This window comes from Rhincodon typus, chromosome 40, assembly GCF_021869965.1.
Source record: "Rhincodon typus isolate 14 chromosome 40, sRhiTyp1.1, whole genome shotgun sequence".
Classification (NCBI taxonomy): Eukaryota; Metazoa; Chordata; class Chondrichthyes; order Orectolobiformes; family Rhincodontidae; genus Rhincodon; species Rhincodon typus.
The window spans coordinates 14848092-14855357 of NC_063371.1; positions in this window are offsets into that span (position 1 = coordinate 14848092).

Sequence of the window (7266 nt, forward strand, 5' to 3'; positions counted from 1 at the left end):
ACTCCATCGAGTACAGACCCAGAGTCCTCAACCACTCCTCATATGATCCCCGGGATCTGCAATGCCAGCACCTCCTTCCTTAGATATGGGGCCTGAAACTGCTCACAATGTTCGAAATGCGGTCTGACCGGAGCCTTATACAGCCTTAGCAGGACATCCCTGCTCTTGTATTCTAGCCCTCTAGAAATGAATGCTAATATTGCATTTGCCTTCCTAACTGCCATCTGAACCTGCATGTTAACCCTAACAGGATGCTGAACTAGGGCTCTCAAATCCCATTGTACATCAGATTTCCAAAGCTTTTCCCCATTTAGAAAACAGCCTACTCCTCTATCCCTCCTGCCAAAGTGCATAACCTCACACTTTGCCACATTATATTCCATCTGCCATTTCTTTGCCCACTCTCCTAGCCTCTCCTTCTGCAGCCTCCCCACTTCTTCAACACTACCTGTTCCTCTACCTATCTTTGTGTCACCTGCAAACATAGTGCCCTCAGTTCCTTTGTCCAGATCATTAATGTGTAACGTGAAGATTTGTGGTCCCAACACAGACCTCTGCAGAACTCCACTTGTCACTGGCTGTCATCCTGAAAAGATCCCTTTATCCACTCTCTGCCTTCTGCCAGTCAGCCAACCTTCTATCCATGCCAGTACCTTGCCCTTAATACCATGGGTAAGATAATACCATTATCTTACTGAGGAGCGTCCTGTGTAGCAGCTTGTCAAAGGTCTTTTGGAAATCCAAATCGATCACATCCACTGGCTCTCTTTTGTCTAACTTGTTCATTACCTCCTCAAAGAATTCTAACAGATTTGTCAGGCGTGGCGAAGGCATGCTGACTCAGCACTATTTTACTGTGCACTTCCAAGTACTCTGCAATCTCATCCTTCATCATGGATTCTAAAATCTTACCAATGACCTAGCCTGTAGTTTCGGCCTGGAGTTTCCTGTCTCCTGCCTCCATCCCTTCTTTAACCGGGGTGTCACATTATCCATTTTTCAGTCCTCTGGGACCCCCTCTGACTCCAATAATTCCTGAAAGATGACCACCAATTTCCCACAATCTCCTCAGCTCTGTCCTTCAGAATCCTGGGAGTGTAGTCCATCTGGTCTGGGTGAATTATCCACCTTCAGACCTTCCGGCTTTCCTAGCACCTTGGTTCCTCATGCCCCAGTCAGTTCACTTTGAAACAGTTGAACCTGATTTCAGATCCCTTCGACAGCCTGGTTTCACCCCACCCCTCTGGCGACATTAAACCTCTTCAAATAAAAGGGTTCACAAATCTACTGTGGGATCCAGATGTGTTCAGTCATCATCAGCTCTTAACAAGAAAACAGGAGTTTGTCTTCGCACAGTGCCATTCACATTTCAGGGCACCTGAAAATACTTTGCACCCACAAATAGCAATGCGACAATGATCCAGCTCAGTGCTGATGGTTGTGTGATACATATCGATGAGAGCTCTCCCGCACTCTCTTTGGAAGATTACCTTGGGGAGTCTAGCATCCAGCTAAGACCCAGGGCCTTGGGTTAATGTTGGACAGTGTCAAGCTTGTTCAGTATTGCATTGATACAGTCAGCTTGAATAATGTGCTCAAGACTGTGAAGTGGAAATCAGGCACACAGTCTTCCAGATTCACAGTGGTGGGTGTTCCCACAGAGTCACAACGAGGAGAAAGTCGATGTTGGGCTAGAAGAAGGTGAGATGCTTGAAAACACGGAAAAAGGATGCTTCAAGCAGGTTGGGGGAAGGGAGGGGCATTGCAGGTGAATAAGGCTGTGAGAAGCTCAAGAAGCCAGCTCTAATGTTTGCAAAGAGGGGAGGATGGAGGGACGGAGGGGGCATGGAGGAATGGAGAGTTGATGGAGAGAGGGAGGAGTGGGCATGGGGGAATGGAGAGTGGATGGCTGGAGGGAGGGAGGGGGTCATGGAGGAATGGAGAGTGGATGGAGAGAGGGAGGGGGTCATGGAGGAATGGAGAGTGGAGGGAGAGAGGGAGTGGGTCATGGAGGAATGGAGAGTGGAGGGAGGGGTCATGGAGGAATGGAGAGTGGATGGATGGAGGGAGGGGGCATGAGGGAATGGAGAGAAGATGGATGGAGGGAGGGAGGTGGCATGCAGGAATGGAGAGTGGATGGATGGAAGGACGGAGGGGGCATGGAGGAATGGAGAGAGGGAGGGAGCGTGGATGGATGGAGAGAGGGTGTGTGGATGAATGGAGGGAGAGTGGATGGAGAGAGGGAGGATGGATGGATGTAGGGTGAGTGGATGTAGGGAGGGACCGAGATGGAGGGACAGAAGGTAGATAGTGGGAGGGAGGGTTGATAGATGGAGGGACAGAGGGTGGAGGGAAGGAGAGAGGGTGGTTTGATGAGAAGGATATTTAAGGACAGGAGCCAAGAGGTGGTCCAGGCTTGTTTTAAGGATTTTCACATTACAACCGAGAATTCACCCGGGGAAGTAATTTGTTGCCTGTGGAGCACTTTAGGATGTACTGAGGCTGTGAAAGGTGCTGTTGAAATACAGATGCCTGTTTCTCTGTGGTAGAGAAAGTGGAGGCTGGGCTGGGCTAAGTGGAGAGTTTGGAGTGAAATGATGGATTTTGGGAGGGACGGACGATTGGATCTTGCTGTGCAGCTCTCGGTCTGCCCTAAGTGACAGGAGGACTGCAGGCAAACTAAGAAGAGGGAGAAACTGAATTCCAACAATTGGCTTCCACTCCATTTCCTGTACAACCTGCCAGACCATTCTCTGACTGCAAATAAAAAAAAATACTAGGGCTGACATTTGAAGAGAGATCCTTTTGTTGGGTTCTGACGACGGTGACAAAACAAGAAGTACTTTGAAGGACATGACTGCCTGGCAGTTGGGAAATGTTTGCTGAGGGTCCTTCTCAACAGATTGTATCGGGAACCAGTGGCCGAGAGGCTGCTCATGTAACAAGTGGCAAAGACAGAGAGAGAGAGAGAGACACTATCTCCCAAGTGTCCACCTCCCCCACACCCTCTCCTGTTGCAGTCTCTCTCTCTCCAGCTCCTCTGGCCCATATTTCAGTCTATCCCCTTCCCAGCCTGGAGGACAGAGCTACCTTCTCCCATCTATAGGGTAGAGGCACGAAGCACGGACGGCTTCAGTGAAGAACTTTCTGTTGAGAGTCCCGGGACTAGCTCTGCCTGACACTTTCGAGATGATCCTGCTATTTCTAACAGTCCGGGAGTTCCCTTGTAAAAGAGAGGCTCTTCTCTCTTCGAGGACAGAGTTCATGCTGGAGAGTTCCACTTGAAGTTCAGTGCCATGATTCTCGCTCTTTAAATGTGGAACCAGCTGGAATTTGCTCCCTTTCGCTGTGTGGCAAAAGAAAACACAAAGCATTGACTTTGCCAGGCTCCTAGTCGTTGTTCTGACTGGCCTGTAGGCTGCATTAAAGGCTCCTTCACCCTGCACTACCCCCACTACCCACCACCACCCCCCACCCACCCTCCTTCTCCTCCTCCTCCTCCTCCTCCCCCGGACCTGGTGAACTTTTTTGTCGGCGGATAGGAAACACCAGAAAAGGCAGGCTGTCAAAGCTTCGTTTGAAGGAGCCAGGAGTCAGGAGTGCAGCAAATACGCGAGAGTGCCAGCTATGCATCCGCTAGCGCCTCAGTGCATTTATCTGTAAGAGCTTTTCGCTTCAATTTCCATTTCGAATGCTGCAGCAGTTTCAAGCAATCCTCTCTGATATTTGGCAGTTTGAAAATGTGCTCAGATTGTTAATGTTTATCTGTACTTTCTTTCTGCGACAGATTTCTGCAGTTTTTATTGCTGAGCCTTCAAGCCCAGGTGAGTCAGTAGCATGTTTTACTTACAGTGGATCATAGCCTGAAATATTGAAATCTAAAGCAAGTTCATATTTACCACTTGGAGGGACAATGTCTGTTCTGAAATTGCAAGCAAACTGCATTGTTTTAAGAATGTGCTATCTCTTCAGCTTTTAAGCCCATTTTAAACTTTTAAAAAGCAAGTTTCAATTTTCTCAGTCCCAAGTGGATAGCACATGGGCATGGCCAGATAGTGAGGCAGGAGAAAAATAAACCCCTAAAAGACATGAAAAGAAAGAATGAGCAGTAGAAATGAAAGCAATATCATTGAAATGATGTGCTAAATCTTTTCAGCCTGTACTGTTTCCCAGCCAATGCTCAGAAATCCTGGGATCTGGAGAAAGACCTGAATCTCTGAGGTGTGCATTCAGTTTGTAAAAGTGATGTGCTGGGAGCACTGAAGATTGACTTTGTTTTGTTATATTGGTGTGAAAACTGATGTATTTATGAATGGGGTGAGTGGACAGGGAACTGAGTGTGTGATCCATAAAGGGAGTAGATCAACATGAGCCGGTGTCTCCGAGTTAATCTCCAATCTGCCAGCAGATTCGAAGGCACAGTGGCATGGATTCTATTTAAAGGACATTGTTTTAAAAGAGTCATTTGCAAGGGGACAGGACAAGCGCTGACCCAGATGATAACTCAGTGCAGACTTTTGTACGTAGAATCTCATAGAATGCACATATTGAGCAAAGAGGACCAAGTTGTTTTAATTCGTATGTGATTGGAAAAAGGGGGGAAATTAGACCAGTGGCTTAGTAAAAATTTCTCTTTCTGAACATGAAATGTAATCGAATTAATCTAATCCAATTGTGTTCAAATGAGACCATAAAGGACAAGGGGAGAGAGCAGAATTCTGTCTCTTAATTAAACCCCCAGTATTTGATTGTTAAAAAAAGATCAGCTGTAAAAACGCCATACTAAGTTTAACAGCAGGTGTGTTGGACAGTTACTGCATTATCTGTGATTCATTCAGGGAGATTTCTCATCATTTGATATTGTAGAAAAAGTTTATTTCATCATAATTTATATTAATTTGACTAATTTCATGAAAAAGAACAAAACATGTGGGTCTGTATTGTAACTTTCACCTCCTTAGTGTAACTACGAACATGTTGTCACTGTTACTGTGCAGAAAACATGGAACCTAGCTTGTGTCTAGCAATCTCCCAGTCTAATAGTGAATGGTTTTGGTGGAGGGATAAATATTGGCCCAGGACACCAGGGAGCCCTGATCTTAACATATACCTGAGAGAGCAGATGGTGCAGTTCTTAAACATCTTGTCTAAAAGGTGACACCTCCAACAATGCAGCTCTCCCCCAGCACTGTAATAGAGGCATCGGTGTAAATCAGGTTCTCATTGGAATCCACAGCTTTCTGACTGAAGAGGTGACAATGTTACCCATTGATCCACAGGTGCCACCTCCTGAGTTGAGCGAGACATTTGGGATGTGTTTCTGAGAGAATATGTCCCCCAGCAGTTTGCTGTCTATCGCTCCTCATCATTCCTGCTGGTCTCACTCTCTGATGCTGTTGCCCATTCATTAATACTCTTCCATCTTCACTTTCTCTCCACTCTGTTACCTTCCCACATGCTCCAATTCCTATCCATCGATTCTCCTGATTCAGCAATCTGCTCAAGCCTTTCATTCATTTCTCCTTGTCCTGCTCTCACTCATCCCCCACACTTCCCCACTATTTCCAGTCACAACCTTAGTCCCTGACTGCCAACCACTGCCCCAAACTTCTACCTTCTCCTACCTTCACCCTCAGAGTCCTGGTGCCTTTTCTAGAGCTTGAACTGTTTGTCTTGCTCTGAATCCTGCTCTTGGTATGTGCATGTCATTCACTGAAGCAAGTCTTTCTCTCTCTCTCTCTCTGTTACCGTTAAATCTCTCTCTCTCTCTGTGTGATGCTCATCTGTGTGTGTGTGTGTGTGTGTGTGTCTGTCTGTCTCTCTCTCTCGTAACACTTCCTTTGTGTGCTTGTCTCTCCCTAAACAAGCCTCTCTCTCTCTGTGTCCCTGATAGTAATCTCGCAATTTTTCTCTGTTTTGCCAGTCTCTATGCATCTCTTTCTGATCCCAGTCTCTCTCTGTGATGCCAGTCTGTGTGTGTGTATGTGTGAGAGACAGCGTGTGTGTGTCTGTGTGAGACAAAACATGTGTGTGTGTGTGTGTGTGTGTGTGTGTGTGAGAGAGCTGCACAATAAAAAGTTACAACAGGCAATAATGTCCTGTCATTGTTATCTCTTAAACACACACGCAGGTGCACATTTACACACACACACCACACACACGCACAGACACACACACAAACACACACACAGACACGCACACACACAGATCGAATAGAAATTCACCTCAGTGTAGGTTTTGAAATTTGCCTTTTTGTTTCACAAATTCACTTGAAGTGAATTGACTGAGTAATTGAAAAGAAGATGACAAATGAAACTAAATTTCTGATGTGCTTTTGCCTGTTCCACTCTGCCTCCCAAGATGCATGTCATGTCTCACCCAGCAGAAAGAAATCTAAACAATAAATGTAGATCTGTGAAATGTAGAATTTTTAACAAATCTGTTTTAACCTATTGACAATAGGAATGCCAGGTACTGGGAAAATCTGGGGGAACTTCTTAGAAAGCATTCTGGATGAGGGCAGATGAGAGTATAATCACATACACATGGTATGCATCCTCCCATCTTTTGCAACCTTGCATTGATCTGAAACTGTTCTCATTTGCACCAAGTTCCATTCACCCACTACCCTGTGCTTACTGACCTTTCCTAGATTCTAGTCTGGCAATGCCTTGAATTTCAAATTCTTTGGTTTCAATGCCCTCCCAGTCTCTGTAACCTCCTCCAGCCCACAACCCACTAAACTCACTGAGGTCTGCCAATTCTGGTCTCTACTGTATCCCACTGGTCTCCTGTCAGCCATGCGGTTCACTGTCAATGCGCAGAATTCCGTCCTTAAACTTCCTGCTTTCTCTCCACATCTAAGCTGCTTGTTAAAATCCAGATCTTCAGCTAAACATTGGGTCACCTGCTCTAACAACTCCCTATGTGCCTGGGTCAAATTTGATATGGTGATGTGTGAAACACCATGGGCCACGTTCCTACCTGAAGGCTTTTTATAAATCCTAGTCGTGGATCTTGAGATAAAAGGAAGGCCGAGTATTGAAAGCCTGAAGGTGAAGAGAGTAAATCCAGAGCATGTCACTTAGTAAATGGAGGAGGAAGGACAGGTGACTATTTCCTGCAGCTCGAATCTCAAGAACCTTTGCCTGTGGCCTGTGTGGAGATGTTCGCTCTGGCGTGTAGGCGCTGAGATTTTGGAAAGGTTCCCCATGATGAATGATTATCACTGAGGACACCCCATCAGAAAGCTTTCTGAGTAACCTG